The sequence below is a fragment of the Mirounga leonina genome, unplaced genomic scaffold, assembly GCF_011800145.1.
Source record: "Mirounga leonina isolate KUSES-001 unplaced genomic scaffold, KU_Mleo_1.0 Mir_173, whole genome shotgun sequence".
NCBI classification, from domain to species: domain Eukaryota; kingdom Metazoa; phylum Chordata; class Mammalia; order Carnivora; family Phocidae; genus Mirounga; species Mirounga leonina.
In genome coordinates, this window is record NW_023270447.1 from 63,224,370 (window position 1) to 63,243,882 (window position 19,513).

General features: G+C 40.4%; 1 protein-coding gene across 4 annotated transcripts in view; it reads right to left on the bottom strand.

Annotated features, from left to right (window-relative positions):
* Positions 1 to 19,513, bottom strand: part of SMAP2 (small ArfGAP2) — a 48,293-nt gene that overhangs the window by 26,964 nt on the left and 1,816 nt on the right. The window contains exons 2-4 of one of the 4 annotated variants that reach the window (XM_035018909.1): positions 14,388 to 14,492; positions 12,515 to 12,587; positions 12,040 to 12,143 (exon numbers count right to left, since the gene is read on the bottom strand). The exons of 1 other annotated variant lie outside the window; for it this stretch is intronic. The gene's annotated coding sequence lies outside the window, so the exon portion shown is untranslated. Of the gene's footprint in view, positions 1 to 12,039; positions 12,588 to 14,387; positions 15,368 to 19,513 lie in introns of those variants that run through there. 2 more of the 4 variants (XM_035018908.1, XM_035018910.1) reach the window with 2 other exon arrangements.

Sequence of the window (19,513 nt, forward strand, 5' to 3'; positions counted from 1 at the left end):
TACTCAATCAACCTCTGCTCTCAGGATGTTCTGCAAGAGAAGTTCCTTTCCATCCGGTCTGTCTTACAAGAATGCTGTTTCCTTTTACAAAAAGAGACACTGTCCACATTCATGTACTTGAAAAAAGCAGAAGTTAAGCTTTTTAAATGTTTGAGACAAAGCAAATTGAAACTTTTCTGAGATTGATTAGAGAATAAAAGTAAATACTACACCAAGGAATTTTAAATTGAGAAATCAAGAGGTAGAAAGAACCTTAGAAGTCACTGAGTCTAATCCCTCACTGAATGCAGGAGATCCTTCTACAGGAGACCACCTGGGTCCTCCTTGAACAGCTCCAGTGCTAAGTCAGTTATGTACCCACTTCAAAAGGTAGTCACAAATACTGTTAGATGGCAATCACTATTAGAGATGCCTTCCTAATACTGAGTCCCATTATTCTGCATTTTTATCTCCTGGTGCTGCTTCTAGACTCCTCCTGTATTTATATAAAATAACAAGGTATGCAAGATAAAGATGGAACTTAAGATAGCAGCTACTCAGGGGTGCTTGGGTAGCTCAGGCAGTTAAGCATTTGACTTTTGGTTTCAGCTCAGGTCATGATCTCGGGGTCCTGAGATCAAGCCCCACGTCGGGCTGCACGCTTGGTGCAGTCTGCTTGTCCATCTCCCTCCCCCTCTTCTCCTCCTCTCTCTCTCTCTCTCTCAAATAGGTAAATAAAATCTTAAAAAAAAAAAAAAAAGATAGCATCTACTCATGCACCCAACCAAATACGCGACAGATGAACCAACTCAATCCAGGAGGTCAGTGATAGAACAGAGACAGCAATTGGATTGCTATGACATCAGTGGAGATGAAGCAAAGCGACATTATCCTCCTACCAGGAAACCCAAAAAGGGTTAGTTAAGTACAACACTAAGCACTCATTGATGAAATGATTAGTCAATCTACACCTAAACTTATTTCAGCAGTTAACTTAAAATGTCTTTTCTCTAAAGACATTAAAGCTAAGAAATCAACAGGGAAGCAGACATTCTTCATCTTTCCGTAGGTGTTAGCAGTGCTTACAGACCTGGATTTGCCTTGACTTTGCTCAGCCCTGGGCAAGGGAGGACCAAAAAATTAAATACAACTGAAAAAGAGCCTAAAGGAATCAGTCCAAAAATAATAACATAGCCAAAGGGCCAGGGGCCAAAACAAGGCACATGTCTACAGCTGGGTGTAGCAGCTTTCCTCGGCAACTTTATACGGTGGCTATTCATTTCCTTGATATCCTAGCAAAACTAGTACTTGCTCTGAACTAGTCCAAAACATGTTTGTATGTATCTCATGTTATTTACTTAGCCCCGGCTAGCCACACAGTTAAAGATAGGGGTTATCTAAACTGTGCCACTAATCAGCTGTTTGACTTCAGGCAAGTCAATTCACTTCTCCAAGAGTCAATTTCCTTACCTAGATAAGATTATCTCTGAAACCTACCTCTTCTCAAAGGTAGTAACAGTATCTCTAAAATTCATTGAGCTACTCTGAAAAGACTCAAAGAAGGGCAGTTAACTTTTAGTTATTTTAGGTCCGCACCACTCTTACTTTCCTGGTTAGTAGTAGGTAGGGATTCAATGTAGTTTAGGCTGTAACTCTTCCTTTCTGTCTGTCCCAGCAGTGGATAACTAGTGCATACTTAGGTGATGTTTCTGGTAATAAAAAACTACCAAATCAACCAATCTGTACCATTATTACTCAACTCTTCAGAATACTTCAGAAGGGAAAGGGCAGGTCCTCCTACGGCCTTTTTTTTTTTTTTTTACTCTGAAAAGGACATTCTGGCAAAGGTATGTTCTGATGATGTTATCACCCCATTCAAAGACATGTAACTGGACCCCCATGGCCAAGTGAACTTTAAACTCCTAAGTGTAGCTTAAATTTTTGCCTGATCTGGGCCTTTCTAGATTCAATTCTTATTACTCCTCTCACCTCTATATACCAATAACCTTAAAACTGTGTGTACAGGTACCAGCTGCTATGTTCCAGCCACACACAGAAATGTCTGAAGGTAAATCCTACCCACAGACACCCAGAGGCCTTTTTCACATTCAGGAACAGGACACAGGCAGAGGGACTCCTGGGTGAGGTGAGTCCCTGATTCCAACCAGAGGGCCTCCAGCCAGTCCTGGAATGGCTGTGCAGTATTCTGGGTGGTGCTGTCTGAAGGCTTGAGACAAGGTCCAAGTCTCTTGGGGTTTCCCTGGGAGGTACTGGTATGTGCTGCTATGATTGTTTTTATAGTAAAGAACCAACATATTTTAAGGAGGGAAAAAGAGCTAGTTAAAAGATTTTCTGCCCAGGGCTGAAGAATCTCATAAAGTCAGTGAGAAGATTCAGCTGATTACACAAGCTGATGCCTCCAGTGGAGGCCAGTCCTCTGATGTTACAAACATAGAGTACGGCAAAAAATACAAAAAAAAAAAAGGCCACCTCTTCACTTGAAGACAAAATAATAGGCTTTCTAGAAAAAGAACAGAAAAGTGAGCCCCCTAAGCTTTCATTTCATGCAGGGATGACAGCTTGCCTTCAAGGACAACACATGGTCACCCAAAGATACATCAAAATCTCTCCAATTCCTACTGACTGGTGCCAAAAACACTAAAAGCATCTTGGAAGAATGTAAAACAACTTCAGAGGAAAAGAATGGATGGTATGGTTGAAAATACTTATCTTCAGGAAAGCCTAGAGCTGCTTTCCCAGGAAGCCGCAGGGTGGAAGCAAAGAGCGTGGGAACAGAAGGGAAAAAACGCTTGAAAACTCAGACACAAATGAAATAGGTTGTAAATGATACAGAGAGCCAGCTAAAAATCTCTGACTGAAACTGTGCTGGAGATGATGTGCTTAGAGATGCATGAATGACGGCAATTTGGGATTAGACAAAAAGAGTGGATCAGAAAATGGACCACCTAGACTATGAGTCCAAAGTCGACTGAAGAAATGCCTCCATGACTTAAATGTCCCCTTAAAAAGGCCTGAAGGGAAAAAGCTAGGAACATTTAAAAAATTATGTGAAGAAAAGAGCTTACACATCCAACGAGTAATTTCCAAACCGAGCAAGCATCTTTGCAATTTGAAGATTCACAGCTTGGAAGTGAAATTCAAGAGCTTTAGCTGAAACTTCGAACACTGACCCAACTACAGCAAGAACATATAATGAAACGTGCAGAAAGCTAATCCATGAGGTAATGTACTGCTTAGAAATGAAGAAACTTCCCAAAGTATATGAAAACACCAGCGGTATACACCAGAAGAGCAGCTCCTATGGAGAGAGGGCCAAAGACCTAGAGAGAGAACTGGAAAGAAACACTTCCTCTGCCAAAGATGGATTATGTCCCATGAGAAAAAAGCTCAACAAAGTTGGTTGGCATCCCTGTCGACTGAGAGGAAACCTCAATGAGCTAAGAAAAAAAACTGGTCATAGCAGACAAAAATTGGCTAAAAGAGAGTTTAAATTTCAACTTCCCCCCAGTGGCTATTCAACAAGCAGAGGCCTGAAAGGGCCAGGGCATCCCTCTCCCTCATCAGGTTCCCCAGGAAGGAGGAGGGTTAAACCATGAGGCCAAAGGGACCCAGGGTTACATGCAGGTTTGATTTAGCTTCTACAGCAGCTGCCCCCTGAACATCCACAGCCATCCATGGGACATCTGCCTATTTCTCTCTTTAAAAGTAATTTTGATTTATCTCTTTTTAGGAAATGGCTGTTATTTAATGGATGCTACATTTGCTCTCATTTCCTAAGATACTACTTAATATCATTCTTAGGAACATGTTATTTCCAATTCATTGGACTCTGCATAATTGGACCGTACGACTACTGCACTTTGATGGAAATAAAATATCCACTATTACTTAAACCATTAAACTGAAGTTTGACATGACCACGTAGAGATACTTGAAACAATACAGGAAATGCAATGAGCTGTTATTTAAAAATCTACAAAAGTAACTTAACATTTATCTCAATAAATTTTGATTAATTTTAAAAAACAACGCAACACAGGGGTGCCCGGGTGGCTTAGTCAGTTAAGCATCTGACTCTTTGATTTCAGCTCAGGTCATGATCTCAGGGTCGTGAGATCAAACCCCAAGATGGGTTCCATGCCCAGCATGGAATCTGCTGGAGATTCTCTCTCTCTCTCCCTCTGCCCCTCCCCCCTCTAAAAACCAAACACACAAAAACAATGCAACACAAACAAAAAGTAAACGACACCCCCAGCTAAACTTAGTAATGTTTATATTCGTTTAGCCCTAAATTCATAGATGAATTTAGGGGAATTAACTTCTTGCAATTATTTGTTTCTTTCTTTTTTTTTTCTTTTAAAGATTTTATTCATTTATTTGACAGACAGAGACACAGCGAGAGAGGGAACACAAGCAGGGGGAGTGGGAGAGGGAGAAGCAGACTCTCCACTGAGCAGGGAGCCCGATGCGGGGCTCGATCCCAGGACCCTGGGATCATGACCCGAGCCAAAGGCAGACGCTTAACGACTGAGCCACCCAGGCACCCCGCAATTTTTTGTTTCTTAATTTTTAAATTTCCTTTTAACCATTGTTACTTCATTTAGAATGTGCTTTGCTATAAAAAAAAAATATGCTTTGCTGTTTAACTGTTTTTAAATTTTAAGGTAGTCAAAATAAAAGTTTTCCCTTCTAAATCTTTTTTTTTTTTTAAGATTTTTATTTATTTATTCATGAGAGACAGAGAGAGAGAGAGAGAGAAGCAGGCTCCCAAGGAGCAGGGAGCCCGATGCGGAACTCGATCCCAGGACCCGGGATCACGACCCGAGCCAAAGGCAGACGCTCAACCATCTGAGCCACCCAGGCGCCCAAACGTTTTCCCTTCTAAAAGAAAAACCAGTATGTACACAGTTCTTGTTAAATAAATGCTCCCATGAGAGAGCAGTATACAAGTTGTACTACATGCTGCTGGGCCTCCAAGTGGGAAGCCCCACTCTTTCTGGAGAACTTTCATTTCCACTTGGAGGATGAGGTCTCTTACTGTGTCAACAACCTCAGGAAGAGGCCTGGATGCCTAACTACAGAGAAATGAGTAAAAGAGCCCCATGTGAGCAGCAGCACAAAAAGGCTAATTTGGCTCTTACCTCAGGTCAAGTTCTCTAGAGAGTAAACTCCTGGGTGGTGGATCCTTAGATAGCACCTTTCTCCTGGAGGAGAGCGTGGTGCTCAGCAAAAAGAAATCAAGCAAAGTAACCAGGAAGCTACTCTGGTCCCATAACGCTAAGGCATAGAGACCTCAGGATCAGGAAGTAGAAGAGGGACTAGGAACAAACTAAGGTAGGATCAACAATTGAATTTTGAAAGGGTGATTATTTTTTAGTCCAAAAATAGTGGATTATTTTTTAGGGGTATATATTTTGTAATAAATTCCCTTTTTTGTTCTCCCTTTGTACTCAAAGTTCTAAACCGTCTTAACAGGGTTAAAGGGAAAGAATCAAAGGAAGTGATTTGTGTCTGTATGAGCCAGAGCTTTAGAACAGAGATGGCAACATGAAGAAAGCATCACTAATCCAGAAGAAGCAACCCCAAGTGGGGAAGAGAAGCAGAACACATTGGAGCTACCTGGGCAACCCGTCATTTCTACTTTGGACTCTCCTTCCTGAATTCATATTTTGGAGGTTCTAAATTTTGGTCAGTAAGGAAAACTGGACTACTTATACTTTCCTGATTAACTTTGGATCTCTCACAAAGAGCTGTACCTGGGATATTACTTGTATTTGCAAAACATCATTTTGTGAAAATCTTGCTCTATCCACTTTCCCAATCAAGCCTCTTCTTGCCTTGATTCCCAGAGAATCTTGTTGTCCTGTGGCACTCATCTATGGTTTTTTGTTGTTGGGTTTTATTTTTATTTTTGTTTATTTCTGTAAGCTCCTTTATGTAACAACTAATTTAGTACACTTTTTTAAAACCTAGTATTTTTCTTATGTGGACTTGAGGTTTAAACTGCTTATTACTCAGAAAATCACACAAAGGTAATTTAAATATCCTACATAGAAAGTTAGGGAAAGGGTATCCTTAATGCTCTTTGTCTCCTGGTTAGCCCATGATATTTTGGCTCTAGCCAATTTCCTCTGCACAAAGACTCTGCTTAAAGCATTTATGAATAAGACAGAAGAGTGGCAGCTGAGACATGGCATCTCCAAAAAGGGAGGGAGGAAATAAAAAAATAGCTGCTTTCATTGGGGGCAGGAAGGAGATTGTTTCATTAGGAGCTAAACAGTGAGACTATCTCAGTACGAACAATTGTTTGGCTTGAAGGCTCTATGTGGGCAATTACTCCAGCAAAAGCTCAGCTGGGATGGAACACGGAGCCTGCCAGGACCGAGGGATAGGGACTGACACAGGCTTAAGTGTCTCAATCATGGCTTTGGGATCCCACAGCATCCCAGTAAGGATGCTCACAAAACATACTCTAACCCAGTCGGCAAACAGCATCATTCTGTACCTAACCCAGTCAAGACTGGATTTGCAAGAAATGAGGAAAAGATGACACCGGGGGCGGGGGGTGGGGGGTGGGGATGCAAAGTTATTCAACCTAAAATCAACATATTGCAGCAAAAGTAACAAGTATTAAAATTAGATCTCATAAGAGAACTAGTACATTTCAATCACTACCTCAATGGCTAACAGCAGGTTGTGGGGAGGAGGTGGCGAGGGGGGGATCACTGAGCTAAAAGCTAGGCAATCATTTCAAAGTCGGTCAGGTGGACCTGATATTTCAAAACTTGATATTATAATTAAATGAATTTCCTATCACTCATGACCTAACTTCAGGTAACAAAAGCTCACTTGATTCACTAGAAGTCATTGTCTTCACCCTCTAGGGACATTTACTTCTGTACATTTTTTAGGTTCTTTCAGGTTAAAGCCTTAACTTCCTCTTGGCAACAACCAGCATCTACTCAGATTCTAAAAAAAATACTGAAGATGCAAAGTGAGCCCGCCCAGTTAGGACAGGTGTATCTTGAAAAGAAGCCACTAAAGAAGAGTGATATAGCTCTTGACCAATGAGGTTGCTCTTCATTCTCCATCCCCAGGATGGGTAATAAGCAGAAGAGGAACAATATGAAAATAGATAATTAAAAATAGCCCACCTTCAAACAGTACCACTCTCCTCTTTCTGGAGCAATGCCTCTCAACTGAAGCAATTTCCCCCAAGGGGCAATGTCAACGTCTGGAGACATTTTTAGTTGTCACAACTGGTGGGGGGGGGGGGGGGGGGGCAGAGAATGCTACTGGCATCTAGTGGGCAAGGCCAGGGATGGTGGTAAACATCCTATGAGGCACAGGACAACCTCTCAACAAAGAAGTATCTAAAATATCAACAGTGTTGAGGTTGAGAAGTCCTCTACAGGAATCATTTCTAGGCCATTTAGTTTGAACATTTAGATATAGAATTCCAAAATTGGAAAGAACTTTAAGGATTATCTAGTCAAGCACAGTTGGGGAAACTAAGGTCCAGAGAGGCCAAGTCATTTAACCAAGTTCATAGAAGAAATTACCAGCTAGGCTGGAATTAGAATCATCTTTATACACCCCCAAATATGTGTTATACATGGATGCTCAATAATGGTCGCTAAATTGATATCCTGCTCTTTAGGTGGTCTTTTCTATTATAACAAACAATTCACTCTCTGCTGCTGGGAAGCCCAACATCTGAGATTGTGTATGAAGGCTTATTCACACCCCTTCTTACCCATATTCTTCCTCCTCAAAGGAAGCCCAGAAGTGGAGAATATACTAGAGCTCAAGAACAAGTGGCCAGGCAGAATATGCCTTTCAATTATTTGAAGGGAGGCTCATGCCTTTCTGCCAGAAGGAGGCTTTTTACACAAAACCTGAGTCCACAAACAAACCCTTGTGCAAGACCACGAACACATGACGTTCTCTCCCCAACGGTGTGCAGCAGCTTTCCTAACACATCAGAGGAGCCCCAACCAATGGCAAACAGACGGAAAATCAGTGCCAGTTTAGCTGAATCACAACCGTATCCAAACAAGCTAGAGAACTTTCATTTCCAAACAAACAGAAGACTAGAAATTAATTCTGGGATCAAAGTACAGACGGTTGCATGTTAGTCATCAAAACAGCTCTGGCTTAAGGGAGGAGAACAAAGGGTGAAGATTTGGCTCTTTCAAAAAGAAAACACTACCATGTTTAAAAACTAGGTATTTCAGAATTGGGTATAATGAGATTCAGGTCAGTGTGGTGCAAGGGGGTGGGGCAAATATTAGCGGTACGGATAGAAAGGTCCTGCAAAAAGAACAGTGTGTAGAAGAATCCGGGGTAGGTCTCTAGGAAAAAAAATCACAGCTTCAAAAGAGCTAAAGTAAGGTTCTTCAAATTAAACAGACCTGTTCCAGTGGGTACAAGAAGAGCTTCTAAAACTGCTGCAAGGTTATTATTAATTTCTGCAGCACCTGAGAACAGTGTCTAAATATTTACTCCCATCCCACAAAAAGGCTAAAGGAGTGCTTTTTCAGCCTCCTGTTTCACACCCCATGCTACATTTCTCCCAAGATGCAAGATGATGTGCCACACCACAACCTCCTACTGAGAGGGCAGAGTACTAGCTTCGTGACTGGCTCCAGCTTTCAATGTGGCACGGATGCCAAAAGCACAAAAAAAGAAAGGGCACAAAGAAACTACAACAAAACAACCATGAAATTCACCTGCTTGGCTTCCTGGAATGTCACAGATCTTCAAATATCTGAGTTAACAGCATGAGAATAACTTTCAGAAGACAAAAAAAGAATATGATCTGAACACACATTAAAAGAATAACAGTGTTCACGATGGAGGCATAGACACTATGTGTCAGATGCTGCCCATTAGGCATACAGATATACATGGGACACAGTCCCTGTCTTGATGGAATTTATAGTCCAAGGAAAGCTCTTATTAAAAAAAGAACCAGGGGTGGCGGGGTGGCTCAGTCGGTTAAACGCCCGACTCTTGGTTTTGGCTCAGGTCATGATCTCAGGGTCTTGAGATTGAGCCCCACGTCGGGCTCTGTGCTCAGGGCAGAGTCTGCTTAAGACTGTCCTCCCTCTTCCCCTGCTCTCTCTCAAATAAATAAATCTTAAAAAAAAAAACAAAAAAAAAAAAAAAACTAAAAAACCCCCAAATCAAACAAAAACACGGTAGTATTAACCCCTTTCTACCAATGTAGGACCTCTAATCCATCTTCCCAGTGGACTGGTTAAGTGAAGGAGGACTGTATGAACGACATTAAGATGCTGATCAATACACAACAATATTTCCATATATCAACCATATAATGTGGAAGACTATGCATGAGATAAGAATATATGTTGGCCCATCTTTCTGTGATCATGTTCCATAAATCTGTTCCTTATGGTCAAGCCAGGATTCTCCATAGCTCTCCACTCTTTGCCTCAACAGATGTCCACTACAGTGAAGCAGTTCAGAATGACAACCCCATAGCAAGGTTGTCTCTGCATGGACTCAGCCCAGAGGACTTCCTGACAACTTTTTAAAATTAGAGGGCCCACGTGACCACTCACCTCTGAACACATAATCCATTAGTCTAACAGCAATACAAAAATTTACATTGTACCATTATTTATAATATTGAAAAACTAAAAATTCTAATGTCCAACAATTGGGCAAGAGTTAAATAAGTAATGACATATTCAAATGATGGAATATAATAAAGGTATTTAAATGTTTTTAATGTCATGAAAAATGCTTATGATAAATGTTAAGCAAAACAATAATGACATAAAATTATTATGGAATAAGCGCAAGTAAAAAAAATGGATGATAGGGATTTTGTGAAGTATCTTCTCCATCATTATATTTTCTCATACTTCACAAAGATTTTTTTCACAAATGAGTAATTTTCAAAAGCAGAAAAAAAATAAAGTGTTCGCTTTTTTAAAAAGATTTTATTGATTGATTGATTTATGAGACAGAGTGCTCGGGAGTGGGGTTGGGGAGGATAGGGACAAAAAGACTCTGTGCTGAGCATGGAACCTAAAGGGGTGACAGAATGGGGTGGGGTGGGGGGTGCTTGAGCCCACGACCCAAGATCATGACTTGAGCCAAAATCAAGAGTCGGCTGTCCAAACTACTGAACCACCCAGATGCCCCAAAGTGCTTTTTTAAAAAATAGCATTTAGGGGCACCTGGGTGGCTCAGTCGTTAAGCGTCTGCCTTCGGCTCAGGTCATGATCCCAGGGTCCTGGGATCGAGTTCCGCATCGGGCTACCTGCTCAGTAAGCCTGCTTCTCCCTCCCCCACTCCCCCTGCTTGTGTTCCCTCTCTCGCTGTGTCTCTCTCTGTCAAATAAATAAATAAAATCTTTAATAAAATAAATAAATAGCATTTAATGATGTTTAGCTAATAAGCGTAAGGATGCTCATGCCTCCCCACTCCCCAATATCCCACAAGACAAAAAATAACTGGTCTATGGTAATGAATCTTTTTTCTTCCTTCAATGCATTAAGAAGTCTAATGAAACTGAGCCCTATTTTTACTCTGCCCACAGTATGGATCTTTGATTTGAGTCACTTGTGTCAGACTCCTGTTCAGAAATGAGGCTCAGAACGAAGTCAGAATGCTCAGAGGAGCTGCTTTGGAATCTTCCTTCCAATGCTGCTTTAAGGATTCTTCCCTTCTCTCACCTACAAGCTGGGATGTTAACACAGCACTCACACTTCAGGAAAGAGTTTTTCTCACAATTCTCCTCCATCTAAAATAGCTCCTCTAACCAAACTCCTCAGGCCTACCTTCAGAGAGACAGGGTTCCGGGTTCCAAACAGCTTTCTTTCAACAAATATGCTTTCAACATAGCAGAAGAGCCTGAATCTTTCCCACTCTTTCTTTCTCAAATCAGCTGTCACACTTATATTGGTTTCCATTAACTGTGCTGTTTATTGCTATTTTGAATAAAAGTGTCATGGTAAGAACAGGGAATTTCCTTCCTATTTCTCACTGAAGGGCTTGTGTCAGTTATAACCCAAGTGGTAAAGTATCAACAAGAAGAAGACACCAGCACCCTCTCCTTTCTGAGCTTTATACTGCAGCATGTTACCCGCTCACATAGAAAATTCTGTAAGATTATTTTTTGGAGGCATAAGAACAAAAGCAACCATCTAAACAATATTAAGACAAAATGTTTAACTTAAGGCTTGAAACACCAGAGAACTCATTTCTAAATCTACACACTGGGGGACTTCCAGTAAGGCAAGGAAAGAGGAAGAAGTTGAACAACAAAATGTACTTTCAGTGCACTTCAGGAAGTAATATTGTAGGATTAATATCAGTAAACCTGAATTTAAAGATGTAAGCTCTGCAGTAGAGGCTTGGGGATTTTATGGTCTTCCCAAAACTAGCTGTGAAAGACAGCATGCTTGTTTGAAAAAAAAAAAAAAGAAAAAGAAAAGGTTCTCTATTTTTTCAAATCACTATGCTAGGCCAGGCTTATCGACTATAGCTGAGTGGAGGTCTCTCTTACTCCTGCTTTGCCTTATTACTTTTGACACATCATAAAATGAGAACATTACACATTTATTTTTTGGGTGAGGAGAAAGGACATGGAGCCTGAGGGATCCAGTTCTCATTGTTTCAAATTAAGAAATTTCTTTTTGAAAGTCCTGACTTGAAATTAAAAAAAAAAAAATCAACATTCTCCAATTGGGCTTATGAAATCCAGAACTTTCTAAATAAATTGTATCCTACATGCATTTAAAAGCACCCAGAATACCCATAGGAAATATGCAAACTGGGGCAGCGGGGGAGAGGGCTATGGTCAACAAAAATGGTCAGAGAACTACTTAACATTACTTGAAAATGAAAAGTAGCAGCAATATTAAAATCTTATTACTACCCAGTGATATGTTACAAAGGTGGGATTCCAGGGCAAGTTTCAGCCACACATGAGGGAGGATGGGGAAGGGGGGCGGGGCAGAGGAGTGTTGGACAAACTGAAGACAACCGCCAGGGCAACCTTACACTGATGGATGGCCACAGCTGAAGGCAGATTTGGCTCATCTCTGGGGTTTTCCACTGGGAAGGGACCAGCAGTTCAGCCATCAATGGACCAGCATCCACAAAGCCTGTGGGGAAATACAGGAGCCAGAAGAGTGGGGTAGGGAAGGAGAAAGTTTGGAAAATGGAAGAGTCAAATACAGTAGCAAAATGTTGTAATTATTAAACATGAGGCTTCAAAAATGCATAGATGTACCTCTTAAATTGAAATGAACTGGCTGAAAAGAACTGGTACTCTGGGAAGCAGTCTGATACGCTTTTTAGAACCAAATTACTTTTTAATTACATCTGTGAATTATACCTGCCAAAAGGAAATTAATTTTTGGAGGAAAGAGAAAAACAATGAAACCTACGCAATTTTTATAGGTGGTAACTTTACTCAGAGTCCTCTACATGTGGCCCCTGTAGAAAATAACAGCCTAAGAAGAAACATACTCACACTCTACTGAAAACCTTCGCTGGCCTAGTTCCACCAAGTCCATTAATGTAGCAGGGGCCCAAAGGCAGGTGACCTGATTGACAAAAAAAAGCCCTTCTAGAAAGTGCCAAACTTCTATTACATAGCTCATTAAACACTTTATAATCAAGAAGAAAACTACTAGCGATAACTTGGAAAGCTTGGCCTTGAAATGGGGCAGCAGCAACCTCCCTTGTAAAACAAAAAATACTTTTCAGGTCCAGAAGAAAGTTGATCCAGTGGTGTTACCTCCCTCCCCCAGTGCTAACCTACCTAAAGTCGTGGGGGAAAAACCCCAGACAAACCAATAAGACTAGTTAAAATGATGTGGCACAAGGAAAATTAGGTCTATTGCAATTACCTTAACATTAACTGTCAAGGAAAGTCTAATCTGTACCACGAGGCTGCAATCCTCAAAACTCTCTTTGTACATCTTATGTGTTGACTCAAGTCTTTCAGTTGTAGATGGGACAAGCTCAATGTATGTGTGTGTGTGTGTGTACATACATATGTACACACACACACACACACATACACTGTCATGCCCAAGGCATCCCAAAATCAATAGGATGGGAAACTTATTTCCTGAATAACCAAATTGATAAACTGCCCCTGGAAGATTCAACAGAAGCCAATTTTCCTAGACACACATTCTAATTATTTAGGCAATGACTGAGTTGTTACGTTACTTCCTGGGACTAATTATTGTTTCAGCAACAGTTAAGATTCTTTAGAAGCACAAGAGGTTGTATCTGCCTGAAAACCCTTCTTATCTCTGGTCCAAAATAACTCAACTATTACCTCCAAGGAGAAAGAATTACATCTTGGGAGATTTTTTTTTTTAAGTGCTTTGTGCCTCTGCCTGTTTCCACTTAGATCTTACCCTTGCTCCACTCTGTCAGTGGGAGCTACATCTCCCAGGCTCCCTTGCCAACCAGTTTCTGGGTAAGTTCCATCAATGGGAGGTAACAATAAGGATAAGATGTAGGAGGAGGAGGGAAGCCAGGGTAATGCTCTCTTAACAGGGTCACAGTTCCAGCTGCCACCAAACGACTTTTCTTTCCATGCTTCTAGCTCACACCAGATAGCTCAGACTTCAGGCCTTTGGTATCACCAGCACCTTCTAATTTCCTTAGGGGCACACTAGCTCCCAGGTGTTGTTAATCCCTGGGTTGCCTCACCAGCCCATTTACCTTCTAGGCTCTTATATCATCCATGTAACCTATTCTGTATATTAAATTCCCTCTGTTTGGGACGCCTGGGTGGCTCAGTCAGTTAAGCATCTGCCTTCGGCTCAGGTCATGATCCCAGGTCCTGGGAATGAGCCCCACATTGGGCTCCCTGCTCAGTGGGGAGTCTGCTTCTCCCTCTACTCCCCACTTGCTCTCTTGCTCTCTTTCAAATAAATAAATAAAATCTTTAAAAAATAAATTCCCTCTGCTTGTACTATCTACAGTGGGGTCTGTTTCTCTGCTAGGTCCCCAACTTTAAAATATGTTTTAAAACTTAGGTTTCTTAAGAATTAAACAAATATTCAGATAACCTGTTAAAGATTTCTTCTAGTAAGAAACAAAAGATTTATAGATGACAAGATCAATTCATTCATTCAAACAAATATTTACTAAGAGCTACATCTATACCAAGCACTACTCTAGGTGCTGGAAATACTACAGTGAATAAAACAGGCACAACCACCCCTGCCCTCATGGAGCTTACATTCTAGCGGACATGTTAACAGTGGCACAGTATAATTTTTTAAAAATTTATCAATATCGGAATATTTCTTTAACAACAGGAATTTGGTTAAAGTAAATTAACTTTAAGGTGTTCTACTCTACATAGATTTGGTTCCTACCTTTTCAGTGTGGTAAGCTGAACTGTCACATTCCAGGGGCCAACACAGAACTTCTTCAAAATTAGTATCTACTTAAACTGTCCACTTGCTCAAAGAGAAGTACAACTGTGATAAGGATTTAAGCAGACACAATAACAGAAGTTAGGCACTGTACGCTTAGAATGTAAAACATACGTGTGCTTTATGCAGATTCCTGCTTGGCATCTTTTCTACAGGGATATCATTTGGAGGAGTTGAGTCTGAGTCCATTTAACAAGTCATTTTGTCCCTTGTCTGTGCCATAGGTAGGGTCCATCAACATAACATACAGAGCCAGCTGCAATGTGGATAATTAGTAAAGTGCAGCAGTCACTAATTGCATGACGTCATTTCCAAGATGGAATTTTCAGGCAGAAGAATAGAAACAGACAATGACTCATGTAGTGAACAGTTATATAGACAACTGTGCCCAAGAAAGCTGCCACCTACATATCATAATGACATCAGATGAAAAATGCAGAAAGTAGTTTTCTGATTTATTGGAAAGCAATAGGTTTGCTGAAAAAGTATACTGAGAGATCAGGCTGCAGCTACCTGCTTACACCTCCTAAGCACTGAGCAAACAAGAGCACACATCAAATATTCAGCACTCTTAGACCACTTGAGTATTAAGCATGCTCAGCCTCAAAAATCAATGTCAACTCCAGAAGTGACATAATATCTACCGCTGGCATTTCACTAGACTTTTCTAAGATAATTTAATGTACTTGCGTACACTTCCATGTTCGTCTTGTGGGCACAATACTGAGACCGTTCTTACTACTCATCAGTTAGAAAACATTTCATGTCTCTAATACTTATAATTTCATTTGAGTAGTAGGTGGACTTCCAATAGTATGGGCTTCTTATACAATAGAGAGTCTAAAGCATATTCATAATCCCAATACTATAAAGCAAATCAACTACAGGGCTAGAATTTTAACCTTATTGGCCCCTGCCTACCTTTATCCCTTGCCACTCCCCAACATGTAGTTAAAATATACTAGAGAATCCTCCCACCCACCCACACACTCAATACCTTGCAGGCTTTGCACATTCTGTTTCCTCTGCTTCCAAGGCCAAGTTCCCTAAATTCACCTGGCAAAGTCACGCTTATCATTCAAGACACAGCTTACTTGTCTCTTTGAAGCCATGACTTCCTGAGGCAGACTAGTTTGCTTTCTCCAGAGCTTTCATTTCTCCCTGCACACAATGCCATGATAATACTACACTGCATCATTTATCAGTTTATACATCTGCTTCCCCATTCAACTGTATGATCCTTCGGACCAAAGACAGGGCCTTTGAATCTACCACATATCCTGATACGGTGTCTGACACCAAGTAAGTGCTTAACAAATATTTTCAGAATGAATACATATAGTGTGGGATTGCAGGCTTGCAGAGTTCCCCCTAAACGATAAGGCATTTTCTACTCTCTATCCCACTGCCACAGAATGATATTTAAAGGACAAGGAGAACAAATAGGAAAGTATCTCCCAGGGAACAAGCTTAACAAGTTGATATTAAAAGACAATCTAATGAGGACTTTGATAAATTACTTTCAGTGTAACTGTGTCAACCCAACCATGACTGTTCGAGTTAAGGTGCATTAGCTGTAAAAACCCAGAAAAGGGGCGCCTGGGTGGCTCAGTCGTTAAGCATCTGCCTTCGGCTCAGATCATGATCCCAGGATCCTGGGATCAAGCCCCGCATCAGGCTCCCTGCTCAGCGGGAAGCCTGCTTCTCCCTCTCCCACTCCCCCTGCTTGTGTTCCCTCTCTCACTGTGTCTCTCTCTGTCAAATAAATAAATAAAGTCTTTTAAAAAAATAAAAATAAAAATAAAAAACCCAGAAGTTATTTGATCTTGGCTGGAGAAGGGTGTTTAACAACTAGGGATGGACACAAAACTTCTGTTGTCTTGATCTGATGGAATTTTTTTCAACCTCTCAAAAGGTGCCACAGATACAGGTAAAATAATTAAAAATTGATAGGAAAGTTCATGTTCTAAGGAATGCTAGTTAACAAGCAATGACTTAGCTATCTATCAACACAAAACAAATATAAAGCAAAGCTAGAGATTAATTTACTGAAGTTAAAATTTAGGACTACTGTAGAGAATTTCTACACAAAGATTCCCTGGTCTAATCTTTCATACAAGTTTAAAGAGTGAGGAAACATCCAAAGACCATCCTCAAGGGTACCATAAAGTACATTTGCAAAAGTGCCAGAACCCCCATATATAGGAAATGGTTTTGGCTTAAAGACTAGGGAATTACTGGGTGAGTCATTCTAACCATGGCTTCCAGTAACCAGAGTACTTAAGGGAATAAAGTCAGAAAGTGAAACAAATAAAACCAAGATAGAATAAATAAGACCAGCATGGTGGTAATAAGTAATGCTTACATTTGTGTAACACTTTAGTTACCAGGCACTTTCATTTTTCAAATGAGGAAAATTAAACTGAGAAAGTTCAGTGCAGTACTGAAGGTCACAAAGCTAAAATAAGCAGAGTGAAAGAGTTTAACTGGATGTTTCAACATCAAGTCAACAGCCCCTTCCATTACTTTGCTTCTGTGCCACCTGAAAGGTGGGCTTATTTGAGCTATGGATGGGCCTAGGACACTTTCTAAGATGCCTTCATCAAGAGCAGATGTTTCCAAATCACTTAAGCATCTCTTTCAACTTAATCAAGATAACCTAGGTATAGCCTTAGAACTGCATGGAGCACGGGGTGTTATACGCAAACAATGAATCATGGAACACTACATCAAAAACTAATGATGTAATGTATGGTGATTAACATAACGTAATTAAAAAAAAAAAAAAAGAAAGTCCCTTGAAAGAATGAAGAAGCGGGCGCCTGGGTGGCTCAGTCGTTAAGCGTCTGCCTTCGGCTCAGGTCATGATCCCAGGGTCCTGGGATCGAGTCCCACATCGGGCTCCCTGCTCTGCGGGAAGCCTGTTTCTCCCTCTCCCATTCCCCCTGCTTGTGTTCCTGCTCTCGCTCTCTCTCTCTGTCAAATTAATAAATAAAATCTTAAAAAAAAAAAAAACAAAGAATGAAGAAGCTCTTTAATGTACATGGAGAGAGCACTTACATGCTTTCCACGTTATACTGCTGATTGAAAAATGCAAGGTGTCACGGACTGTGAGCAATACACTACTACTTGCATAAAAGCACTGCAAAAGAATATATTTAAATGTAGTTGCTTGCCTGTGCATATATTATCTCTTAAAAGTCCCATAAGAAATTACCAAAAGTGGTTACTTCTAGGAAGGGAAAATGGTGGCTAAGGGACCAGGAATAAGAACACAACTTTTCATTGTATATACTCGCCTTTGAACCTTTTATATTTTGAACACATGAAAGTGCTACCTTTTCCGAAAAGCATATTTAAATCTAACAGTATGTAGTGGAAACTGGAACAGAGGCAATAGTTAGGTAATTCAAGGTAAAACATTTCAGAGGCATGTAGCAGAAGGGAAGAGTACAAAATATTACAAAGTTTCTGTCAAACTCCAGAATTCTAAGTGGTGTTTCACAGTCTGAACTATGAAGTAAATATTCCACAAGACCATCAAATCTCTTATATTTTAATTCTTTGTTCATTAAAAAGCTCTCAAATTTTTACAAACCTTGGTACTGAGAAAGTAATATCCCAATAGTGGACACAGGTATCCAGGTCATCAGAAAGACAGATCCTTACATGGTAAATAAGATAGTGCCTAGTTTAAACCAGTGTCTGAAGAGGGTGATTAGCAGCTATTCCAGGCACACTGATAAAACATGGAACCACAGAGCTAAAGATTAAGCCTTGGACTAGTACAACCTCACAAGGGTCTATCCAAAAATGGGACCCAGCCTAAACTATGTAGAGTTACCACTGACATATCTGGAATTTTTAGTATGTTTGTCCTTTGTCCTATCACTACTTAAGTCAGTCCAAAAATTTACCCTAAAGGTCACAATGTCTTTGGGTGATGAGAAAACCGTATCTTTGGGCCTAAAAGTAAGTCAAAGCATTTTTTAAAAGGCAATATCTAAGCAGCTTTCTCTGCCACACAGGAATCACTTCAGTGCCTTAGGGATCCCAGGAACCAGTGAGTCTTATGCTCAAGAGAGTTAAAAATCCCAGGATCAACAAAACTTGTACTACGTAAAGAAAACACATGCTTGTTCTCTACTCTGATGTTCACATTACACATCCAAAGATAATCACATCCTTAAACAAGTGTATTTAAAAGAAGAGCCATTGCCAAAGGGTTATTTTAGAACATCAGAAAAATACTGCTCATAGGTCTGCAGTCCAGGGCTACATCATCTGATTTAATATTAATAGATGAGCACTCACTCACCAGGTCCTGTACAATTAGCTCTCAATTTTCTAAGAAACAACATGAGACACAGGGATAAACTCAGATCCAAATCTCATTTTCCAAACCTAATAGTTTTTAAATACCTCTTCCCACTACATGTATTTTTTACCAGAGCTAACAAGTAACTTAATCTGATATGAGTGTCTCTTCCTACCATGATCCAGTAGTTGTCTGTATGATCATTATGACAACCAAAATTAGGGAAAAGGAGGAGGAAAATTAGTGAGAAGGGTTGAAAGTGTGGAAGGAGTTAGATAATACACAAACTGGATAAACTGAGGCCTAAACAACATGTTATTTAACTGAATTGAAAGATGACTGACACCTTGTCATTTCATGTTTAATACAATGGCCAATTCACTGAGGCTACCAAGCCAAAATGTAAAACTAATTTGTGAAAAGAAATCATTTCAGGAACCAGGATTCTACCATTAACAGTAGTTAATAAAGTTTACAACCCAGCAGTTACTAGTTCTCATCAAGAATTAACTACTGTTTCATTATCTGATCCCCAGTAATGCTACTGATAAAAAGCAATGGAAAATTTGGGGGAAGAAGTGATGAATCAAGCTCTCTCTTCCATATGTTATATTTCATTGGAATATGAGTAAGTATGAGTGGTAGGAGAAATGGGATGTTGGGGGTAGTCATCAAAATGGCATCTGACTCCCCAAATGTAGCAATGCTCACTCTAGTAGGTTGCTTCACTGTGACTCAAGATCTGTCA